Source organism: Carassius auratus, unplaced genomic scaffold (assembly GCF_003368295.1).
Source record: "Carassius auratus strain Wakin unplaced genomic scaffold, ASM336829v1 scaf_tig00023241, whole genome shotgun sequence".
In the NCBI taxonomy this organism is placed as follows: domain Eukaryota; kingdom Metazoa; phylum Chordata; class Actinopteri; order Cypriniformes; family Cyprinidae; genus Carassius; species Carassius auratus.
Window position 1 is genome coordinate 15,526 of NW_020525251.1, and position 26,850 is coordinate 42,375.

The 26,850-nt window shown below is 34.7% G+C and overlaps 1 pseudogene; it reads left to right on the forward strand.

Annotated features, from left to right (window-relative positions):
* Positions 1-211: 211 nt before the first annotated feature.
* LOC113077817 (RNA-binding Raly-like protein) overlaps positions 212-26,850 on the forward strand; it is a 104,055-nt pseudogene continuing 77,416 nt past the window's right edge.

Sequence of the window (26,850 nt, forward strand, 5' to 3'; positions counted from 1 at the left end):
CTTCAGTTTTATGAAAAGTATAAGTCCGATCAGTCTAAAAAGATATAGCAACTAACTTCAGATCAGTCTGAAGAGCTGGGCTGAGTTTGGAGTTTGTAGAGTTAAAGCTCTAGGAGGAGTAGCAGTCAACAGTTTAGTCTCAGAAGAATAATAATAATAAGAAGTTTAAATACAATATCAGTAAGTTGGCTCTCTCAAGCCAACTTAACTAACGGCGTCTCCTGTCAGCTCCTCTTCCCGCCGCTCAAGGCAGCAGCAGTCACGTGACAGCAGCGAGGCTCACAGACTGAGAGAGAACGAACGCGCTTCATTCGCCATACTGTGTTTTGTGCCATAACGCATTTTTATCGCAACATTTTACTCCCACTCGGTGAGTACGTTTCCAGGCCTTTTTGTAACCCTTTTTGTCTTTTCACTTGCTCTTTTTTATTTTTTCTCTCTCTCCTTTTGCTTGGGTTTGAGCGTTGAGATTTGAAAAAGTGTTGTTTTGAGGCGTTTTTTCGATCCGTACCTCAAGTTTTTAGTATGCAGTGATTCCTATCTGGGCTATTCAGTACTGAGTGACACTGGCCAAGTACGTGCTTGCAGTCGTGTGAAATCATGCAACTGGTTTTTAAATGGCCTTGGCAGTTCCATTTTTACGTATGTACGATGATATTTGTTTTTAACCCTTTTTCCCTTTTTTGTTCTCTGCCATAGACTTTTGCTGTAGATATGCTTTGCTTGTATTTTGCGCTATTGTTCATGAGAGTTTTGTGATTTTGATGTCACCGAGCGAAGCATTTGCTTTTATTTTGGTCTTTTCTTTACCCGAAAGTCATTTTCAGACCTGGCGACGTTTTAATGGAAACTTTTCTTGCAGCTTAGCTGTCACGTTTGTTTATTTTTGCTGGTTTTTCTTTCATTTTTTAATGCCTTATCCTTTTGCAGATGATTTTAAGGTGAAGTGATTTTTGGATGTGCTCATTTTTCACGTAGATGATGCAAATTAAGGTGTCTATGAAGGGAATAATTGTTTCTTTGGGGAAAATATCAATCAGTGCGTCTTTGCTTTCACCGAAGATGAACAGACTCTACTTTGCAGGTATATAAGGACAAGAAATCAAACCTTACAGCACATGTTTATTTTCAATAAAAGCAAGGCGATTCTGAAATGTTAATCTGTGAATGATGTATTCTTTGGCTGTGAGGTTTATAATCAAATATACATCTGTAGTTGTGCTTGTGCATAATAACCACATTGCAAGTGAATGTGAAACTAAGTGGAACCCCTGTAAATCATACCTTTATCGTTGTGTAGATCTCTCACTCACCTTATGTGAATTTTATAATGATATATTTAAAAGAGTCATCTCATACGTCATTTACTTTATAACTGTCCAAATGCCTGGGTAAGCAAGCAGGTCCCACTATCTGTATTTTAGATATAATCTTAAGCAATTTCAGATTGTAACCATGTGTTGGATGCCAAATGTTGTCACTGTGAGGTTTGGATGATTTCTGGTGCACACGTAATATATTTGGGTCTACAGACCAACAGAGAACATTTAATTGCAGGTAAATTGAATCAACAACATCACATGAAAGGCTTAAAAACACATGTAGATGTCTCAGAAGAAAGAGTAATGAGCATGTTAAACTGCAATCTCAAAAGAGATCCAGCATGCTGTTTCCTTTCAGCACCATGGACAGCGAATGGGTTCACAAATAGCATTTCAGCACTCGGCAAATAAGAACTTTTCATGCCATCTATTATGTACAACGAGGAAGCTTTTATAGCATCTAAAGCTTATTTTAAGATCTGTCTGCTTAAAGGGATAGTTCACCCAAAAATGAATCAAAATCCATTCACTCACCCTCATTTCAAATGGACTCCGATATGGACAAAAAACAGTTCAATTATTCCTCGAAATATCTTCTCTTGTATTCCACAGAAGAAAATAAGTCATACAAGCTTGGAAAGACATCAGGGTGAGTAAACATTGTTGGGGTGAACTATGCCTTTAACTTTCTCCTTTCTAAACTGTATTTTACTGAAAGCATTCTGTGCCAATGCTTTCCCACAGTTCCTACAAGCAGTGATCAGTGACACAGCAAGGTGTGCGTGTGGGTGGGTGGGCATGGCAATAACTGCTGTTGTGCTTTGTTTTTTGCATCTTAAGCTTCACCTATTCCAGTTAGCCACCAGAATATCTTTAGATTCGGTCTTAATGTCAGGCGCTGTAGTGATTGTGAAGGTGCGCCGCAGCATTGAGATGTACATGGCGTGTGTTGAAAGGTGCCTCAGCCGCGTTGATAAATGTCTCTTTCTCTGTCATCCCTCCAGCTGGGTGTTATGATAGCCGGCGTTACTTCCTGCGGTGTCGTCTCAGCCCTCCAGGCAATTTTCCCCTGTTATCTGGGCGTTGCACATGAGAGCTATAAATGAGGGTTGAGAAATATAATAGCTCATGTGTGGAGATGGCTTTGCACTCATGAATAAAACATCCTTCCGTTAGTAAAGGACTGTTTACGCTGGACATGTGCCCGCCATCTGAGTAGAGCTGGACTTTGTGTTGGCTGGCTAACTTCCTTCTACTTTGTAATTTTTGGTGCACGTTTTGTTAGTTGATTTATATTTCCTGATCTGTTTAAGATTGGCATTGTTATTTATATCAGTTGTTTCCTTGCATACATTACAGCCAGATGCTCTTGTACCCTGAAGAATTTGAAGGAATGTCTTGGTTTCAGATTCTCACACTGCCAAAGCAACAGGACGTAAAGGATCAGAGTTAAAACCCCTTTGAACTGTAGTCTCTGATCCGTCACAGAGGGATATGTTAGTGACATAGGGAACGTTAGGATGGAAACCAAAGAGGTTTGATTCTGTAAAATTGTTTCAATTACCTTTGACTTATTTTAGTTCACTCCAAAATTAAAATGATCTTATCAATTACTCATGTTGAAACACAGAAGATATATTAAAATACTAATAAAAAGCAGCTCTTTTAATTGTAATTGACTGTTTTAACTGTAGTTTTTTTTATCAAATAAATGCAGCCTTAAGCATAAGCACAAGAAACTTCTTTCAAAAACATTAAAATATCTTACTAACCCCACAGTTTTAAATGGTAGTGTATATGAGTAATTTTATAAAAGTTAAATGTTGTTTTTATTTAGCCTTTAGCTGATCTGTGTTAAAGACATAGGAAACGTTGGGATGGAAACTGCATAGATTTGATTAAGTAGAGTTGAGAATTTTGTACTGCTAGATTGATTATTAATTGATTATTTTATATGCATAGTTAACTCCAAAATGGACATTCTGTTATTATTTTCTCACAGCACTGTATGTCTGTCTCTATTTCTTCTGTGGAACACAGAAGATATTTTGAGGAGCACTGTTTCTCAACAAATGGACGCCATTAGCTTTCATTCTGCACACTACAATACAAAATACTTTAAGTGTCTTATATATAAAAAATATCTTATTTGTGTTTTACAGGTTTAAAATAATGTTTGGAAATGCATTTTACTTCTGTAAAGCAATACACTGAAAAAAAAAGTCTTAAACATTTAACACTTAGGATTTGCTGATAAATTCCACAAAAATAAATAAATAAACAGCAAGTAATGCATTGAAATAAATGCAAATTCTTCTTCTTTTTTTTTTGAAGTAGAAACACTGAAAAAGTTATAGTTTTTGTCTATGGAGATTTGATTACTGTGTGCACCTTTAAATGGCATTAAATTATTTCCTTAACAATGGGAACGTTTATATAATGTCATTCATTACAACATAGTACCTTAATAGCTACTGTATTTAGCTGAAGAACCAGTGTAGAAACATGCCCTTCGTTTATTGGTGTTTTCACTCAGAAATGACTAGTAAACACCACAAACAGAAAGAAATGGCAAGTAACACGTTGAATTAAACATGACTCTTTGAAGTAGAAAAACTTATATGGTATTTTGTTTCTAAAACATAATCCAATAATCAACTTATACATATTTTACACTGGTTAAAATGATTATACTCCACCTGACTGACCTAGGTGTCATCAGATGAAATGGAAAGTATAGATTGCAACAATTCCTCAAACAATTATTATTATAATTATGTTTTTGGCATCGGATTAATTGTGCACAAGAGACTTTTAATATATTATGAAAGTAAATTTTTATTTTATGTTCAATTTTAAAAGTCAAGCACACAAATAAGACTTCATCTGTGTCTTCTTTGACAGTGTTGCCTCATTTAACACAGACATATTAACAGTGAGATTTCTAAATGATATTCTAATGACTACAAGACTTCATTTTTTTCCTAGACTCATATTCTAATCAACAAAAAACTCACTCATAATGAGCTTATTTCCTAGCATGGTCATATCTTAATAACAAGCAGAATTAGATAAAAGCATCTGCCTCTGAAGGACTCTAACCTCTCATGTAACCCTGAGCAGATAAACAGCTCACCCTGCGATGAGCACTAGGCTTTTATAAGCTCGCATGAATCTGTTTCCCTTTTCAGAGCTGTAAATTTGATAAATGGGAGGATTCTTCATTAAATAATCATATTCTGAACAATCAGTGCCATTTCTGAAGAACAAGGGCAATCTAACAGAGCTTTTAAGAGCCAATTATGTTAAAGCATTCGAGTTATAATACAGTGCTTAAGCGCAACCTCTTCAATGATATATGCTACAGTACACCAACTTTTCCAGTTAAATTGTTTTGTTAACCTCAGTGAGATTTTGAGTTTCAATCATTAGAAGGAGCTCGCTGAGAGTATCAGATCAGAGATTATTAATGTCAATCAGATTTATATAAATTTGCATCTTGCTTCAAAAGCAGAAGGGACCGTTCAGGACAAGATGACATCAAAATTATCCCTCTTTAACTTATTAATACATATCTGTCTTCATCATTTTCTCCCCGAATGACAACAGGCTGTTGTTTTTAACCCCTGCCTTTTAAACACCTTTAAAACTAATTTTCATAATCCAATCAATTCCCATGGATAAATAATTTCCAAAAAATAATTTCTTGTTGAATATCCTGTTTCAGTTTATACACTACTGTGTTGTTGTTGTTGTTTTATTTAATTAATATTTTCATTCAGCAATAATGCTTTAAATTAATATTTTCTGTCACTCATTAAATTATTAATTGAAAAAGATTACAAAAATATTAAATTGTTTTCGTCTTTGATAATAGTTGTAAAATAGATTCCGAATGTAGTTGTTGTTGTTTTTTGACTAGTAGAAAACTAGCTGGTCTGTGTTTGTTCGTTTTAAGACTCAAGTGATGGTTCTGAAGAAACATGGTCTAAGTCTTTTTTAGTTATTTTATTTCAGCTGTACTCAGCCTATTTCACTTAATGTTAATTATTAATGCAATAATTTATCATAGAATTTATCAGATTATTTCTTCTGTCTTTTTTCTGGACTCAAAGCGCAGCCTCAGAGGCTTCCAATCTCATTCTAGCACAGAAAACAGTTATTTTACAATGCGTTTAGGCTGACAGCAGGTTAATGGGCTGGACTGAGAGATGTGGCTCTAAGGGGCATCGGTGTAATAAGCGTGTGGTCTGATCTGTGGTTTGATCCTGTCACTTACTCGCTGCTGAAGACTCTGTTCCTTCAGCCAATCAGCTCTGAGTCTAGTCTGTAATATGAATGTGTCCTTCTGGCGCTCGCTTAAGACCTGTTTGGGCACCGTGACAGGAAATTATCCATCTGTCCTCCACAAACATTTAAGAGTAAGTGTGTCCAAGTTTGCACTTTAAAACTGGACTTTGCACTAATTGCCTGGTTTCCTTACCACATTAATTTCACGATTACATTCGAAAGACTAATTCATATTGGTGAGATGGCACAGAAAGTCTGGCTACTATTTAAGTTTTTGCTCTGTAGACCTCATTTACTTTTTACTCTGACAAGTCGGTCCAGCTGGGATTATTTCTCAAATAGTTCCCACTATAGGGACATTTTTTAATTTGATTTCTTTTAATGACCATACACACATGGGCTACAGAGAGAAGTCAGCAATTAAAAGCAAAAACTAAATGAAATTTAAAGGTGCATTAAGGGATTTTCTGGCTGATACAACAGCGGTCTTGGACTTCATCCTGACACTTACTGGTGAGGATGTATCATTACAGTAAAGAGGAAGTTTTTGTAATTGGATGTCAGAGATTGAACCTATTCACAAGTTATTTTTACCAAATGGGTGTGCAATATAATATAATATAATATAATATAATATAATATAATATAATATAATATAATATAATATAATATAATATAATATAATATAATATAATATAATATAATATAATATAATTATGTTTATTATGAGGGTGTTATAGCATCTGTAGATTTACAGTAAACAGAGTTGATTTTGTTCAAACTATTTGTTTCATTTGTTTCAAATTTACCCTGTTTCAGTTACTAAATTCAGTATTCTGAATTAATGATTTGTTTGTCTTCAGTTTAGTCTCCATGTGGCTTTATACATATTGGTAAATAAATAATTCTACTGCTTATTATTGTTTATTGTTATGCTATTGTGTTTTAATTCATGTAAAATGGAAATTTAGGAATGAAAATTATATAATTAATCTAGTGAAAAATGCTGTCTAAAACATACCTTGATATTTTGTAATGTACAAATATAAATATTGTATATAGCAGGTAATATATTATTTTATTTGATCTATTATTTATTATACAGTATTATATTATTATTTACATTAAATTCTTTTTTTTTCAAACTATATCACCCATTGTTCTCAGCTGGGCCGGGTCCTAGAGCTTAAGAGTGTTTTCTATGAGTAAATTTGCAATCGTACGTTATTGTTTCACGTGTGTTTCCCAACAATGCACTTTAAACACAGTTGCACGTAGCTGTGCTTTAAGCTACTTAGGAGTCGCTGTCCATTTATCAAGTGCTGAAATGTCACATTATAGAATGGCTCTTAATTGTAGTACACTATCGTTTATTGATGTTAACCTAATGCTGCATTCCAAACAGACAACTTGGATATAATAACTATGCCACAATACAATATTATAGTCTTTAATATTATACTTTAAATAATAATATATAATATACTTTATGTACTTGATATATTTATATATTATGTTAGGTAAAAAATGTTAGCCTGAATGCACTGTAAGTCGCTTTGGATAAAAGCGTCTGCTAAATGCATAAAATTATTTTAATTTATTTATTTATACACAGTATAGAGAGAGAGAGTGAGACGTTATTTCGGATCAAATACATAGCTGGTTTTCGTGCACTTCAGCAACTCATTGACATATTTTTTTCCCTCAGTCTTTGAAACATTTAATTACTTATTTTATTCTTTTTTTTTCAGTCATTTAGGCTAATTTAAATGTGTATTTCTATATTTCTGCCCTTTTTAATTTTAAAATTTTTAAATTAATAAAACAAAGAAAATAAATAAAACGCGTCATAAAGTGTGCAATAAAGCACAATAAAATCCTTATATTATAATCACATTGCGCTTGAATCAAGTTAAAGGTTTAATCTGCCAATTGTCCTGCAGATGACCACATAAATCTGTCTTCTTATGATGCAGCTAGGGTTTAATGATTACTGAGCACTTGTAGATCTACGATGATTTTAAAGTGCTTTTGGGAAACAGACCGTAATATTAAGATCAGGCGTAGGATCGTTTTTACGAGCTTTTGGGAAACCCGGCCCTGGTTGATATATATATAGATATATATGTATGTATGTATAGGCCTATATATTAGGCTACACTAGGTTTATTAAAGAAAAATTGGACCATATTAGGCTGTATATTCTACTGTTGTGGTTGGTGTTTTCATCTCACGTCAGTATGTGTCATTTTAAAAATTTTATCTAAAGTGCAATTAATTCTTTATGTGTTAAGCCTTTTGTGACCAAAAGTACTTTAAAGCAATAAGAATATTTCAAGAGTAAATTCCAGCAGTAAGTTCTAAACATTTTGTGCCCACATGTAGGCTACAAGTGCAGCCTTGAAAATGCGTGTTTATATGTTGCATGCCATAAGCGTTAATGTTTATTCCTTACTGGGAAATATGTATACCTTGTTGTCTGTGGCAGATTAAATCATGATTCACTTCATGGAATCAATTTCACAGCCTATTTCAGCAGCACCGTGTCACGCATCCCACTGATGTCGTTTTACCCCACTATTTGTCTCGCTTGGGATGCACAAGCTTTCCCAATATATTTATCCCTCTCTGTTTATCATACCAGCCCTGCATAAAATCTTCATCAATGCATATGATTGAAACCCCAGCATTACAGTGAGGCGAGGCTTTGTTTGTCTTGCTCCCCGTTCTTTGTACACCTTTTTTGCACATACACAATCACAGTCATCTTATATGGCGGTGTGTTATTTATTAAGGGCAGACCAGCACCTTTCAGAACTCTATTAAGTGCAGATCTCTCGGCTTGTCAACATCACAGAGAGCTGCGCTCCATCAGCTACAAGAGCTGTCGACTTTAAGACAGCTCCTAAACTATTAGAGTTATACTGTGACAAAGCCGCTCTCGCATACTGTCATACCCTTGTACTGATAAACAGTTGGCCTGTCACACTCTTGTACTGTTGCGCTACTACACTTTTGCTCTCATACTTTGTTTGAGATCTTGGTTCAAACTAGACCAACATGTCAATATGGTAGTAGAAATATACATTAATTATATATATAATTAATAGTAGGGTGTAAAGCAAATTTAGTAGTTTATAATATTCTGTTTCTGTCTGTCTATAATATTCTATTTATTTTTACAAAGTACGTCCGAAAAGCTATATGCAGTATTGAAAGCAGCTGAGCGAAAGTCAGATATCAAATGCAGCATTGTGGCTACATTTAGTAATTTACTCCCAGCACAGGCTAAACTCTCACCCTTTTTTCCTGGGAGGCGTCTATCCTAACGCATTGCTCAGTCTGAGTGTGTTTGTGAGAGTTATTTAAAGGAACTGAAGGAAAAGGCTTTCTATAAAGGTGGGAGTTGTTGTTATGACTGAAAGAGAATGCAGGAGTACATCACATATATTCTAGCTACCTTTGTTCCTTTCACTTTTTCTTGACCTTCGCTGTTGCACTGAGGTTTTGTCTCTCGATTTCATTCTTGCAGTGTGTGTTGTAACTGTAAAGGCTGTAATCATCCTCCCTCATTTATTACTAGAGCAGAGTTTGGCTCCTCCCACTCGCTCCTATGGCCCTTCAAGAGATGTTAGGGAGAGATGAGGATCAATCATTCCTCAGAGTTATTCCAGGCAACAGATCCAGACCTGCCCACTGGAATACACTGATACTAGAACAATTGCTAACAAATTCTTTGTTGCAATATAGAGGTTGTTTTTTAGATTCATCCCAGTGAAAGGTTTGTTTACATTCATTCACTGTCTCTTTCTGTAGGTTACATAATCATTCAGTAGCTTAGGTTCAGTGCTTCTTTATAACCTAGGCTCGTATGTTACTGTATTTGCTTGCATTGTAGTCAGTCTTTGGAAGATGAAGAGATTTGCTTGCTTAAAAGATTAAAAATAACAGGCTGGGATCCTTTTTAGGCCTTAATAAATGGTGCCCGTTAACATCAGAAGTGCTTATTGTATTGCCTCATCACACTCAAGGCCAAACAAAATGAAACCTGCGCTGGTCCAAACTGGTGAGCAGGTGGTTGTGGGGTACAGATGCTGGTAGAGTGGGTAACACACTACATTCAAATATCCATGAGTGATGAATACACAGCTACTCCTCCATCTGGTTCACGGCAGCAGCAGCTGGGCAAGGCCCCGATCAGCTGGACTTCACCTGGACCTACTGGAGCCGTATGCTCGGGCCAGAGATATCAAATGCTAACTGGGTAAATCTCACGAAGACACGCTGGTCACAAATCACTATGAAATCGAAAGAAAGAAATAAGACGTTTTGGCTTTGAAGCCTATTTTCGGACCAGTTTGATTTGTCTATATTGTGATATTGTTATTAATATAATTAAGCACATTTCCCATGCATATTCTCATTAACAAAATACATTGGGATATGTGTTTAAGAGTGATTCTCATTACTTTAATATAGAGATGGTCTTACTGTATTACAGTAAATAATTAGTAAAATTATTATAATACAATTATTTTTTATTTAAATGATTTTAATACCATGTTAAATGTATAATTTTATTTTAATATAATAGTGAAATTACTGTGATACTATGATAATTTTTTCCTTACATTAATCATAAAACTAAAATTATTGCAATACCATGATTTATTTTGAAGCCAGAATAAATTACAGCACAATATTACCATATCTATCCATCTATTTTCTTTAATTGTTTAATTAAATTTTAATTAATAATCACTAATTATACTATTAATGTAATTATACTATTAATGTAATTACAATTTGTTAGAAAATAGAAAACTAATAAATGTAATTTTCTCAAATGTAACGTAACTATGTTTGTCAAGCACTTCAAATAAACTCAATTTTAAAGGGAAAAAACACTTTTTATTTAATTCTTAAAACTTAATTTTAGCATTTATTATTATTTTTTTTAAATATTAATTATAGATAAATTTGGTAATTCCCATTCATTCCAATGATATACAAAAACAACAGAAGAGAATAAATAAATGATTATATATTTGCAATGGTATAATATTTAATGTAAAGTTGACCAAAAAAAGAAATATTTTATTTTAATTAATAAATTTTATTAACAGAATATTAAAATACTGCATAACATTATCTAACACATTATTATTCTTAATAAGTTTTTTTTTTTTTTTTTAAAGGTTGATTTTGTAGACAGGCAATTCAGTGGCCCACGTTAACTATGGTGGTATCATTTCCTGCATGAGCCACCCACCTCTTGACAAACATGAGGCCGGATTGATAGCCAGCACTGTAAGTGTATCTATGTCATTCCATTTTATGAGTCACATCATCTTATTGTCAAGCTCAGTGTCATTAGACTGGATTTCTCGAGAAGGGATCACTCTCCACAGGTCACTCTAGTTTCTCCAGGGTTGCATCAACTCCGCTTAGACTCTATAGGAGACAGACCCCAACACGCTCCGCAGCCGACAATCTTTCTCCCGTTCTGCTCCCTCTACTCCAGCAGCCACAATGGGAGCATCCAAGGCCGATCAGTTTCTGATGGAGCGTGACCTCAATTTCCTCTTCCTTTCACATGAGGAGAGACCAGGATAGAGGGATGAAAAATTGATTTGCATGTGTGTGGCTTTGAGGTGTTCAGAGAGCAAACGCAGTGCTCGTACAAGATTTCCCAGGGTTTGCTAGAGGACGTGATGGTTTGAAGTGAAGCGTGAGGGTTCGCTGAAAGTGGACGGGAGCGTCTGATGAATGATGTGAGCTGATGAGACGTCTCACCTTGAAATATGAACCCACTGCTTTGCTGTTAAAAAAAGGTTCTAGGTCAACTCAGACATTAAACTAACCTGACAGTATGAAAAAAAGGTTTACTAACAAAGGTCGAGATGAAAATTTGGTTTTGAAACCACATGAAATGAGAAGAAAACCACTGAGGTGATTGTTCAAGGAAACTGTATGCACATAAATAGAAAGTAGCAGTTATAGCATATGTTTACAACCAGCATCTGTGAACCTTCGCCATGGAAACTGAATGCAATTTAGAGATTAAAAGGTTCATTTAGCAATTAATCCAAGAAATGATAAATATTTGTACTATTTTATACAGCCATTTTGCACACATTAAGTCTAAGTGTAAATTAATTTGTTCTCCATAATAAGTGATAAATAACTTCTGTTGTTTGTTAAGAACACAACTCTGTCAAAATTAATAAACAAAATAAAGTTATACAAATAAAACTGATTATTGGAGTACTTTTTAAATTAATGTTTAATTATATGTTACTTGCAGTTTTTAGTGAAATTTACCAGCAACTGTAGTACATCTTTCACCATTTTCCAATTAAGTATTAAATCATAAATACACATTTGGTTTAATTACAATTAAGCAATAACTACAGTATAACAGAAACATATCCTGTGTTCTCTTTAAATTAGTTTTTAATAACATTTTTTGGTTGCACTTTATTTTACAGTACGTGTACTAACATGTACTTATAGTGTACTTTCAGTGTATTTATCTAAGAAAGTTCTGGTAATACAAGGTAACTGCATGGGGTAGGGTTAGGTTTAGGGGTAGGTTCAGGGTTAGTACCTAGTTATTACATAGTTATTGTAATTACTATAATAAGTACACAGTATGTACAGGAGGAACAGGACTGTAAAATAAAGTGCTACCCATTTTTTTAAACCTTGTGATCTCAAAAGTAAGATAATCGTTCAATTGTTTCTATTAGAATGCAATTAAATTAAAGAGAGATTTTTTTTAGTAACCTGTTTCTTTGGTTTTTGTCCTAAAAAGACCCTCTAATCTCATACACCTCTTCACTCAACATCTCAAACTCTGTTCATATGCCAAGATAGCAAAGTGTGCAATCAAATGAATGTGAACTCATTTCTCATCAAATTCACCCAGAAGCAAACAATTTGAGATGCAATCCGCATTCATTTTACATCTCTGGTGTATCACTGTATCTGAACACTTCATCTCATCTCATTTGTGTCTCTTCTTATTTCTCCTAAGGAATTTTAAGAGAACCATCTGAAACTAACTTGAAAAAAATCACCTGAGCCATGAAAGAGCAACCTCTGAGCAATAAAATGTGTCCCAGGGCTGCTATGAAAACTGTTTTGAACGCAGTATTACCTGAATCAATAACAGTCAGAAATGATAAGCAGAATCTGCAATAGCAGCTTCATGCTGTGTCAAGGAGCATGAGTTTACATCATTCGATTAAACTATTGCATTCAGAGACATGGATGTCAGGATAGTCAAGGGCTGTTGAAAGTTTCTCTGGCAGTCATAAATGTTTTTCAATGTACATTCATGGCCACAAGTTTGTGAGCACCTAAAGTTTGCTACAAAACACCTTTTAAAAAAAATAAAAAAAAATAAGAATCCTTGTGTATTGTGTATAACGTCCTTTCATTTTATTAAAGATAAATACTTCTACAAGTACTTGATTGTGACTCATCTACAGGTTAATGCAGTGCAGGTTTTCTCATGCTTGAATAATAGTTGATATTTGAAAGTGGTGGTGTGTGTATATGAGTTCATGCCACACAGCTATTCAGCTGAAAGTAAAAAAATCCCATTAATGTTCTCTTTTAAGAAAGAAATTTTATTAATAACGTATAAACATTAATACCAACCAGCTTCAAGATTAAGTATCCCTTGCAACTCACAAATAAATGAATAGGAATTATGTATTTGTTTGATGTTACATTTTTAATCTTATCCGTACAGCTGTGTGTTATCTTAAAAGCTTCCACAAAAAAAGTCCATGTCATTGTACAGAACAAACGGTTTGAGTAACAAGACGAACATTGCAACACTGTTACGTTAATATTGGGTAGACTACTCCGAGGTAGTTTTCCACCTCAATTGATTACTGAGACAAGATGGAGCCAGTTGAGATTGCACGAATCGTGCGAATCCACGGCATGATACGAGAGAGATTACTTGCGAATGAGCGGAATATACACCTTTGCCTTAGGCAGAGGTGGGTCAAAATTATCGGTCAAAATTATCCTATCGCTGGATGACGCAATTGACCGATCGGAATCGAATATTCCAGAAAGACAAGGCCTGATTTCAATATGCCAAATTTGTAAGAGGTATACATAATCTTGTAGGATTATGGGTAACTTCGCTACCCATAATCCTACAAGATCCAATAAGATCATGGATACTGGAAAAACACGCCAAAATATTTAGACAGCAACTACGTTTTCATGAAGCACTGTGAAAAATGCAATCTGGCATGTTTATATGCTTTAAAAAGACAAATTAACTAGATGCAATTACATTTTGTTTTTAATTGTAAGATCGGTAACTACAAATCAGTAGTTTATACTACACCATTGTTTCCAAAAGTTTATTTCCTCAAAAAAGAACTTCAAACTAAGTTTTGTATTGTTGTGATTCATCTTGAAGCTGTTGGTTCGGTTAATGGCTTAGAAAAGTGATTCCCAGCTGGATGTATATGATGGAAAGTTTTTTTTTTTTTCTTTTGTGAAAAAGATACTAAAAACAAAAAAGAAAAAAAAAAAACTTTCACCCTGATGCCATCCCAGGTGTATAAGGATTTCTTTAGATAAGTTTTATTCAGAAAAATGACCTTGTGTGCAAGTTTATGGGACCTCCAAGGAAGACATTTAAAAAAACACAAACAAGTGAAGACAGCAGTAATATGACCCCAGTGAATCAATGTCTTCTCATTCAAAAGAATAGGTGTGTATATTATATAGTAAATACTAATATTATAAACCATTACTTCTGGCTAGCTGTTTAAAGAGTTTAAGTTTGATGTAAAAGGCAGAATGTTGTGAAGAGCGCAGACGGCATGAGGGTGAATAAATGATGAAATAATTTCAATTTTTGTGTGTAGTATGTCTTTAAGCCCATTTTTGTGTTCTGTATTCCCTTTTCTTGATTACTGGAAAAAATGTATAGTATCTTGTATAATACATGCTGAATCCATTTCTAGTTTGATGCCAATTAAAGGGTTTTTAAGACTTACTTACAGTGCAGTGAGGATAAAACCGGTCGGGAAATACTGGCTTAGAACTCTTTATTGAGGAGTAGTTTGAAAACCCCAATGAAAAATGAGTGGGGGAATATACTTGCACGTCCAAGGCTGCTAGAAAAAATGGGTGGCCACTGTTGAGCTCTATTGAATTGGAAGCTGGGAGATACTATAGAGAGCAACAGAAAGACAGAGAGCTGGGCTGAAAAGAATAGGGCTGTATGTTCATTTTTAACACTGGATTCTGAGAATTGCAGGAGAAAGTCTGGAAGGATCCAATGCAATTTTTATGCTTGTCAGATTCTGTGTGTGTTATATTAGATAGTATGCATGCACATATGTGCCCGTTTCACACACAAAAGATAACGCACGTCCAGGCATGACAGACCTGGCAATAGCATTTTAGATCATCTTTCTAAATGTCTGAATGGAAATGGCATTGATCTGATAAAACTGCAGTTTAACTAACCTTTCTATCTGTCCTTTTCTATCCGTAAATGGCAGGCGTGTTGCTGGCGTGCGAGTACAGGGTTTGTTCGTAGATCAGCATCTGTCTCTGTCTTTGTAATGACAGTGGAGACTCTCATCTCGCTCCTGCTTATTGATTTTTCTCTTCCCATGTTGACGTTGATGTTGTGAAATGAGGTTCGGCTCTGTGAAATGTTACTGTGTTCAGTCGTGTGTCCTTTTCTCTTTCACTGCTGTTTCCTCCTTTCTCTCTAATGAATAAATTCCAGCTATAAAGTGTAACAACCACCCATCAACTCGATTTGCGTCTGTTTTATGAGATTATTTGTACGGTCCAGTTCCATAGAAACTCTGCGAGCTCATCATTTTAAATCAAAAACAGATCATTAAAGGGTAAAGTGATTACAGCTTCACAGGAAACTTTATGACATTATCGCTTAAATGTCGCCGCACGTTTGTAGATGTGTTCGCCAGAGCGTGTTTATAAATGTGTTCATCCATCTGGCCCTTGTGTTTTAGTTTATTATGTGAAGGCTAGTCATGCATAGCCAACCATTTGACTATCGGCGTTTAGTGGGGTCCAAAATTTTGCATATAAATATATGATTTAACAATTATATATGGCACAGATTTGTATTTTTCAGCATATCCGATATTATTATATGTCATTGACTTGTAATTTATTTGAATCTGAATACACCTAAGGTGCTGCCAGATTTCAATGTGAAACTAAATGTCTCATTGAATCACTACATGATTCCTGATGCTTGTTTGGACTCAGCCAGTTATTTAGTCACACATTTTTTCATGTTTTCTGAAAACAGCCCTGTTGGGCCACAATTTTCTTCCACAGTTACGCAGACTGCTTGCTGGCTGAGTTTTGCCTTCAAAGTCAACATGAAATAAAACTGGACCCGATTTATTACTTTCTTAATATACATTACAGGCTGAAGTCACCAGTGCATGTAATTCCAAAGAAAAAAAATATTTGTTTAATCATAATTAAAAGATTTTATGAATCCTAATGCTTCCTTTCCAAGATCCTGCAGTAGTTAATGCCAGCTAATGTTAATCTGATTGCATATAATGATAAGATATAAAGATGCATTATCATTAAGATGAATTTGACCTTCAGTCTTCATCAGGAAACCTCCTGAAATGTGTATGCTAGCAGTTTTTCCAGAAGCAACCACTGTCAACTGTTTTCTTGTTGAATATTCTGGTGCACTTAGAAATAGATCACATTATGAGTCTCTTATAATGCATGTTGGCAGATTTAGTTTGATTAAAACAAGCTCTGATGCAATTTCTCTGTTAATGTGGTTCATTTAAATTAGTGTGAATGCTGCCATCTGAACCCCTTTTGGTTCAACTTATGCATGAACACAGGTATAGACACCTAAATGAACCAAAAACTGGACATGTTATCACAAGATGCAACCCTAAACAGGACAGAGTGCTCAAGTATACGGTTCTTCTTGTCATAGGAGCTACGTTGGCCATTACTATTAGTATGTAACAGGTGTCAGAAGCACTGTCTCCTTACAGCAGATCTCCATATGTGCAACTGAAGAGTTCCTGGCACAGTTTTGACTCCTTTACATATTTTAGAAGCTGGTAAAAATACCACCAAATGTACACACAAATGACGAGCACATTTAACATAGCACACAGCAGTTTGGGATGTTTGCTAAATTTACAGCATAAAAGCTGTCCAGTGAGGTCATCTGTATCCTCATGCCTTTTGTGTTGTATCTTTAGGTTTAAATAAGTGTGAATGCAAAGCAAACCAAGACTAAATGTAAATGAATCAAGTCTCATTTGGTAAGACTTTATTTTGATAGTCCACACTAGACAGTCTATTAACTAGCAATAAGTAACTTTACAACCACATGTCAACTACCAGTCGTTAGAGAATTATAAAATCTGTCTGCTTAATATCTACTAAAACTTTTGCAAATATGTCAACTTATTCTACAAATCCTAACCTAAAAGTTTACAAATACCATAATGAGTTATTTGTTAATTAATGAGGGTTTCTTGACATGTAGATGCAATTACTCATGTCTAAAGTGGACTATTGAAACAAAGTGTAACCCTAGTAGGATAAGTTTTCACCAAGTTGTTAAAAATTAGTTTTTTCTTTTTGTCAGTGATTCTTTACCATATTTCAATAATTACGGTGCATATGTTTAGAGATGAGACTTAATTAAAGGGTCAGTTGAGCATCCGAGGTTCCTGTCTTCTTCTAAGAGGTCTTTGGGAGCTCATTATAATCTTCAGCGTTCTCTTACAATCATGAGTTTCAGCAGATTTCCACTCTGACTGGATGCAGTACTGGATGCCTCTGTATCTGATTCAGGCAGCATGTCTCTTACCAGGATCAAACTAAGCACACTCATTAGGAACCAGATAAAGCTAATTACTATCAATACTCTGAAGTATTTATGGAAATGAGTCACTGCAATTAGGCAGCTATACACAAACGAAGAGAATCAGAGGCTTAGTTAGGAAAGTCAATCCACATTCAAACAATCTGACTGAAAACCTATTTCAGTCTCTAATTAGTAAGTGATTTTGGCACACACGTGTGATTCATATACATTAATCCATGGATAGGCTGTAGGCTTTCTGCAGGAAAACATATAAATAATGTATGAAGCCCTTGTCGTTGCAAATGGGCTTTCTTTTGAAAGAATCTCTGTCTCAAATGAGCTGAATGCACCATTGTGTGCATCAAGTACACCCGCTCTTCTTCATATCTACCTTTAAAAACATATGAAATGATAATTAAATGTAGTTACTTTCATGATAATTGGCCATGGTTGTAGTGTGCATGATTTACTGCACACATTCTTAATCAAAATGTAATATTGTCTTCTTCTGAAACTATTTGTTCGGTTGGTGGTCCAAGAAAATAATAACATTTTAGTTTTTTTTTTCTTTTTATGACAGAAAATAGTAATAACCAAATATGAAAATTTTCACAATGACTTGAATCCATTAATAAATTAAAACATTTATTGTGTAAGGATGCAATACACTGATCAAAAGTGACAATTAAGTCATTTAAAATGTAAAAAAATATATTTAAAGTGCAGTTTATTTATTTTCTATTCATCAAAGATTGCTGAATGATCATGTGACACTAATGACTGTAGTAATGGCTGTTAAAAAAAACTCACATTTATCATCAAATAAATAGTATAAATTACATTTGAAAAAATATATATAAAAGAGAGAAGACAGTTATGTTCAAGTTGCAATAACATTTCACAATATTTCTGATTTTACTGTATGTTTTACTCAAATAAATACACTCTTGGTGTGAGCACGAGAGACTTTTTCAGAAAATTATCCAGATGCCTAAAATCAAATCCTGCCCTACTGAAGTTACATGCAAGTCATTTTGTATTTTTCTGCATTCTAGAAATGTGTTTTGTGGTAGTTAGGGTTGTGGCTAACAAGAATAAATTGAAGCAACCACTCAAAACACACACACACAAATAAAAGAGGACGGTGCACGATAATACACTCTTTGTGCTGAACAGAATGGACCAATCGGGCTGATTCCTGAGTAGGTGAACAGGAAATGCAATATTTCGGTATTACTCTCATCTCTTTAATGCCATCTGTCTGGTTTCTACTTAGCTTGAGTGCTTAAACCCACAGCAGACCTAATCCAACTTCTCTTATCATTTGGATATTATTTACTGATCAGCATCTGCCGCAATAAAGCTTTTTCCATTTAAAAAGCATATTTAATACTCACATCACCTTCAATGCCACTGCCTGTGTATTGGTGGCACAGAATGCGTTTGTTTTTGCATTTTCATCGGTCTGAATTAATTCACTTGTTTTCATTTCTGCATCCAGTGTATCACTTCTCCATTTGATGAAGATTAAATTGAGTGTGTGAGATTATATTGAATGCCTTAAGCAAACTAATGTGTGAATTGATTTGCTGGGGAAGATTGTTCTCACCGACTGCTGGCAGTTGCTTCAGCCTTCATTTCCTCAGTTTATTTTCGCTAACGACAGGAAGTCTCTCAGTACGTGAGAGTCATGTGTACTTAGTACAGTCACAGTGTACCAGACCTAATGATCACTTTACAGTCCTGCCGGGGGTTTTGACCAAAAAAGCCCCCAAGGCTGCATTTACAAATACAGAAAAAAAAGTTAATATTGTGAACTATTTTCTATTTGAATGCATTGTAAAAATGATTCTAATATGCTGATTTGATGCTACAATTTATTATTATTATTATTATTATTATTATTATTATTATTATCAATGTTAATATATATTTTTAAATTATATATATAATTGTCACTTTTGATCAACTTAATTCCTTTTTGCTAAATAAAAGCACACATTTCTTCCAAAAAAATATTGGAAGTAGTGTAAATATAGGACTCTTTCTTTCTTTCTTTCTTTCTTTCTTTCTTTCTTTCTTTCTTTCTTTCTTTCTTTCTTCATCCTGTCATGCACTCTTGGAGGTAAATTCTCTTCTCTCCTCTTATCATGCTGATGTATTGTAGCCCAAAGCACCGGCCCGACTGAATGAGACCAGAATAATTCAATCAGATTGGCTGAGATCTCATTCCAGGCTGTTTGCAGGCCACTAAGCACAGGCTTTGCTTCTGTCAGAATCCCACACAATGCCCTGGGACCGCTGATTGACAGCTCTCAGGTTCTTTCAGGTGGAGTTCATCATTACATTCCATTTTTCCTGGAAGTTCTGGCCGCTTTCCGTTGCGCCTCCGTGCCTTTCACATTACCCCATTACCAGCGGTGTGTTTGGGTGAGTTCATCCGTGTCTACACGTATGTGAAAGTGTCGATGCTTTTACACTAGATGCTGTTTGCTGGAACAGTCCACGCGGAGCAACTGGAGGTTAAGTGCATGACACAAGGGCAATACTCAATTGGTCACATCAGGGACAGGACAGACAGGGAGACAGACCACTGGTTGAAAAATTAATGGAAGAATGAGAGATAATTGTATTTTATGTGCATTAGTTTATATGCATTCACATTAACTGGACCAGCCCTTTTTTAAACATGTTTTACATTAAAGAAGCTACATTTATGATACTATTATTTTATTTTTATTTTTTTGCTAACGCGAAAATTGTTATTCATGGTATCTGCAAGATTTGTATGCTTAAATTTAAGATACCTTCCGATTTTTTTAAGACAAATAAAATGAGCAAGGTAGGGGTATTGTGTATGGTAACATTAAACTGTAAAATGACTGTAAAAAGCATGATTTACAATTCAGATACAAGTTTCTAGTAAAATAAAAAGTTTTTATAAAATGATAAACTTCACATTTAAGCCTTTAAACTATTTTGAAGAAAAGGAGTCAAAAGCATAAATTATTATAGTAATTTAAACAATTATCACTCAATTAATTAAATAACATAAATATATATTACTGTCTTCATTGTTTCGATTTTTTAAAGATTACCCCCCAGCCATTTTTAAATAGTGCTTTAAAAATTATCTATGTTTTTCAAAAACATTTATTTTCCAAAATGCATTTTACTGTTATTTTTGTAATGAGTTCATTCATGCAGATTTATTTATTTTACCTATTTTATCTTATTTTTAGTAATCAAAATGTCTTCATATTCCAGTGCTTCTACATTTTCCAAACATTGATGGAAAGAGCCAAGTCCCTGCCCTACATATTTTTTTATTTTCTTTTTTGATCCATTAAACTTGATAAGATTTGTCACTCATTCTGTTTAATGTGACTTTAAGAGGGGTTTAGTATACCACATAGTTTTGGAAAGCATGAACATGTGAACCATTGGTTCTCTGGTGGACATCATGCTTAACCATTATTTAAGGCTTTCTTAAAAGGATACTCCCCTCAAAAATGAAAATGCTGTCATCAGTTACTCACTCTCGTGTCATTTTTACACATGTATGACTGTCTTACCTCTGCTGAACACAAAATAACATTGACTTCTATTGACAAAATATCATCTTTTTATTTCTGGGTAGAGTATCTCTTTAAAATGGAGTAGCCATTCAGACTTGTTTATTTTGAAAATGCATAGTTTTAAAATCAGAAGGTGTTGTAGGACAGGTGTACATGTTTTTGCATGTGAGTGTATGTATTTACAGTACATGCAGGTGTGATTGTGCGTGTTGTAATTCGGAGTGCATGGATCGTGCTCCAGATGGTCATGACCCACAGACAACATTCATGCAGAATGTTCTATAAAAAAAAAACAAAAAAAAAAACTTATCTCTGATGAATGGAATTAAAAATGGAGGCAAATCTGCTTCCCAGAGTGCTTTGCACTACTTTGGTTTCTTTGAATGCTCTTGAATAGTGCAAACAGCTTGTGACTAGTGCACATCTCAGCGTGCTTTTACCATGTCTGCACTGAGCCACAGACCCTTCTCAGAAATAAACATCCTGTGTTGGGTTTTTGATCTCTGGATCGCTCCCTCTCTAACCCAAAGCTCTCTTTCTTTTCTTTAGTATATGCTTCATGTTTTTCAGAGCACAAATGCGGAGAATTCACATTGACGTTTGTAATATTCACATTTGTGTACGTACAGGAGTCACAGCAGGAGCCCGATTTATTTGAAGACCTGGGTTTGCTGGCTTCGGATCTTTTTCACAGAAACCCCGCTCATACTCCTCTTTCATGCTGCTGGTTTTGACATCTTTAACCTCTGTAGTTAATTTTATTATAAAAAAATTTTATGATAATGCACTTGTGCAGGACTGTTAGTGCTGGGGGGGGGGACTTTTTGGTGTTCAATTCTGTTCAAAATCTTATTAGAAATCGTAAAAAAAAAATACATTTATATATATATATATATATATATATATATATATATATATATATATATAGTTTTTAACCCTCATAATCTATGAGGTTATTTTTTAAGTGTGACTTTGGTGTCCAAATATTTGTTGAAGTAGCCTTTGGTATATTATTGACATTGATTGGTGTAATGATTAGTTATGATTGTTTGTCCCTGGTTATCTGTGTCAGAAAGGCTTTTTGATAAGGCATCATATACAAGAGGGTGTGGAAGGGTTGGATGTTATACGGAGAAAGTTATAGAGTTTGAATTCTGTGTGGTCACTTCCCTCTTTTCTGTCCATTTGTCCGCAGGAACTGATTTTAGATAAGAGTCAGGCTGAGCGGGCGATAAGCTGAACACGCGGCACACCACAAAACGTCTTCACCGGGGGAAATGAATGGCAGCTCCCAAAGGGACTGTTTGTATTTTTTTAGCTCTGTTTGTTGACGGAAACGGCAAGCTCCATGGCTGGCTTCTATTCTGTCAATCAGTTGTTGGTATGTGTCGAGACAATTCCTCAGCAGGCCAATTTAGAGGTTCAGGTGCCACATATGCAGAGACGACAGATTGAGTGCATGAAAAAAAAATATGAATGCAGCGGCAAGCCACAAACACAAAGCAGGGAATTTTACACGCACACATTTTTTTTTCTTTGTGGTCGTCTGGCTTTGTTTCCCAAATCCTCTCCCAGGCAGGAGTGCAAGGCCTTCAATGCCAACTGGCTTTTTATCTTGTGACATTTATTTCTTTCCTCTCCTTTCCATTTTTTTTTTTTTACCTTTTTTGTTTTTCTGTGAGGCTCAGCAGCTGTGCTGGTGCAGATGGGCTTGGAGCAGCACACCTCGTTGTAATACCACTATCTATTTCCACATAAACAGACTAACAAATGTCAGCTGCTTGGCTAACCATGTGAGCATGGCAACCTTTCCAGTGGCGTGAAGAAGAAGGTTGCTGCCTGTGATGAGATTGTGCTGTGTCTGTGGGAGGTGGGGGGTACAAGAGATTGACAGTCTAACAGATGTTCCTCATTGGCTCTTTGGCTGACGGTATGAGATATACAGGTCAGGGGCGTTAGGCAGGCATAGGCTGCAGGGTTAATTCGCCATGTGTTTCTCTCCCCCTCCAGCATCCATTCAGTTTTGTTTTTTTAAGTTTGCTACTGCACATGTCTCCATTTGCCTCTAATATTCTTGTTTCATTGACTAGGTTTACATACGTAGATGTTTAGTCATACATTGAATCTATTTTGAAAGATATTTAAGTTTCCAGAATTAATATGAGCATTAATGTACACTGTAAACAAAGTATTTACAAAAAAATAGTGAAAATCAACACAACCTAATTAAAAAATATGCTTATACCTTTTGCAAAACAACAAAAATACACCTATACAGTAATACTAGAGGCAGCAGAACACAACATCTTTTATATCTTTTCACATAAATTATGATTTCAGGAGTAGATTATCAATTAATTATTAAGACTTACATTTGCACAATACCATGTTATGAACTCAAAAACTAAGGGTACGTTAACACAACACCAAAATGGACAATTTGCTTTATGTTTTGGGTGTTCATTTAAATGAAAAAAAGCATTTTCGGAGGCTGAAAATGAAAACTTCTGATAACAGGTTTTTAGAGTGCAAGTTTTAAAAATTCTAGCATTATTGTCTCAGTGTGAACTATGAAAATGCAACTTGTTGAAAGCAGTGATGTCATGCGCAGTTGCACCTAGGTATTACAGTATGTGTTCAGTAGTATTAATGCATACTGTAGTACAGCGTTTTCAGTCACTTTCACGGATCCATGAGAGCAGTGACCGTTTTGACAAGTTTGTTTCTGTATGTGAAACAATGGAAAATGTTTTCCAAAATGAAAAGTGCAATTGTTATTGTGTAAATGTATCCTGAAACATTTTGATGTTTGCATCACATAATCAGCTGATGTGGTAAACTTGCTCCGTAGCACACCTGATACAGCACTCCTCTTGTAGAAGAGCTCAAAGACTAGTATAAGCAAGCTAAAATGGCATTATTTCTTTAAAAAATGAGTTCTCTTTTTATCTCTTATTTACTTCTGGTAAGACTATCAGTTAGGTTTAAAAGGTGCTATGTTATTTTCAATGGCCATGCCACGATGAACTCTGATTCATACAGTATGGCTTGTTGTTTTACCACATACTTGTTTGTTTTTACATGTTGTTTGGAGCAGGTTTTATCTGAAGTACATTATACCATCATATTTAAATGTTTTACAGAGTTTTACACATCTTTCTTGTTAATCAAACAGTAGAGCATAGTGCTGGCAAAACTAAGATCACGGGTTAACACATGAAGTTGTAGTTGCTTTGGATAAATGCATCTGAAAAATGGAAATGCAGTTATTCTTAACAAATGAAATAAGCTCTACTCTCTTCCAATAGGATAATAATTTACCTGAGATTGATTTTAGGGCAATTTTTTATTTCTCATTTTGCTTGTGGTCAAATTCTGCGTAAAAGTGTTACTTAATACAAGCAGAACCTTTTTTTATATATATCATACACCAAAAATAAAATTGGTACATCAAAACTTTTTTGTAGAGTGGCAATACTGTAATCAATCACACATAGAAGCTTTTTATTTGAGCCTCTCTCGCTCTCTTTCTCGCTCTCTCTCTTCTAATTTAGGCCTGTTCGTTTTTTAATCTCTCCCTTGTCAGGAGTCCATTCTGCCACCCTGTTGTTGACATGCCAGATTGTGGTTCAGAAGGCCCCAGTGAATTGTGGGAAAGGTGACCTCTGGTGAATGTCTTTTGTGAACCTCACCTTGCTCTGAGACGATAACACCTACTGCCAAAGAGGAAGAGACAGCTTTCGGGTTGTGTGTGTGTGTGTGTGCACGCAAAATCAGAGGAAAAACCAGGAAAGACCCAAATGCAATTCATAATATGCCATAATTTTTTTCCTATAATTGCATGTCTTGTAAGATATATGTTAATTCCAAACCCACACCATAAACATGGTCGACATATTTCATGAAGTCTGAATGCATTTAAATTTAGTTTGAAGAAAAAGGTCAGGTTTTTATGGAAGAATCTCACAAAACCTGCTAGGAATACGTCCTACATTTCACCCCAAAAGAAAGAAATAAGAAATGACATTTCCTATGAAGAAAAGTATGCATATTTTTAGTTTTTCTTCCTTTAAAGAACTCCTTTCTTTAATTGTTTCTTTGCATTATTTTCCTTACAATTAAGATTTTTTTCCCCTAAAAATGATCTGTAATGGAACTGTCATGCAAAAAAATCTCATTCTTAACGTATATTAATTAAACTGTAAAGTTTTTGGGCTCAGTAACAGTTTTTAAATATTTTGGAAGGCTGCATTTATATTTTTTTATAAGAAAAAAAGAGGATTACAGTGAAAACAGGAATATTGTAAAATATTAAATTTTAAACTTTTTTTTATTTCAATATACTTTTATTCCCGTAATGCCAGAAATCATTCTTATATGTTGATCTAATAATAACTGTGATAAGTTGATTTGGTGCTCAAGAAATATATACTATCATAAATACTGAAAACAGTTGTGCTGCTTAATTATTATTATTATTATTTTAAATATATATATATATTTTTTTAACATTTTCTAAATTAAAAAAAATATATTTAGAAAGTTAAAAAACTTAATTATTTGAAATATATTTTTTATAAAAGTGTTTTATTGTCACTTCTGATCAATTTCATGTTTCATTGTTAAATGAATCATTTAAAAAAAAACTGCTTTAAATATTTTTTACAGTAATAAAATAGAAGTTCAACATTAGTGAGAATCACCTTTAAGATTCATGGGAATTTTATTAACAGTAAAAAATCTGTGTTAATTTTCAGTAATTTCAGTGATGCGGTTAGGGCAAACAGTTTTAATAGTCCTGTATTTTCTTAAGGCTAAATATATATTTCTTTCCCTCCTGTTTGAATGTGAGCTAGACATGTTGTTGTGAGATTCATTCATATTTATGTGTGGGATTTCACTTAACTGGGTGTTTTTCATGTGACATCACGAGGATGTATCTTTCATGTGATGTGGAAAACCACAGCATTTTCTGAAATAAAGTTTGAGTGAGAGGTCTGGAAAAATGACATTGTGCCTATCTGTAGCAGTCAGGCTTGATTCCTCTCATTATTTCTTCCTTCCTGTAGGAATTAATGAGCTCTGAATCCCACACCTTCTCATCAGCGGTAACGCGGGTCACCATCAGTAATAGCCAGTTAAATGAGAGTTCTGCGGTCAAGACCGGAGATGATGGACAGACATGTCAGAGACGAGGTGAAAGTGTTTCCCACAGCTCTGTTGTATCTGACCGGCAGCACTGAGGCCAACCTTTCTGTGGAAAATAGGGTGGCGGTACTTAAGGAATGAAGGTGGATCTATCAGTCATATGGAACCAGACTTTAAAGAAAAATGAAAATTGATCTTCTATATTGCTAGTGTTTTGAAATTATAAAACAGATTTATGAGTGGATTATGAGTGAATAATGTCTCAAATGTCTCTGTGTGTGTGGTGCTGAAGGTTGTCGATGAGGTCGAAGGGACCAGGAACTTTGTCTTATGTTTCTGGATCTACAGTGACAGATTAATTAAAAAGGGGGTTGCAAACACGATGGGCCTTGCGATTGCTGTCAGATTCACAAGCATCACTGCATGTGTTCTGGTTCAGCGTGGTTTCACTAGCATGAACAAACTCATGTGATTAAACTCTACGTGAGTGGAAGGAACCGTCAAAGCTAGAGAACGGAAGAAATAATCAAACACAATTGCTCTATCCTCTGAAATGGGAATGTCTTTTCTATTTAAAAAGAGTATATGATTGTATATATATAATATCTTATGCACTCAATTAAAT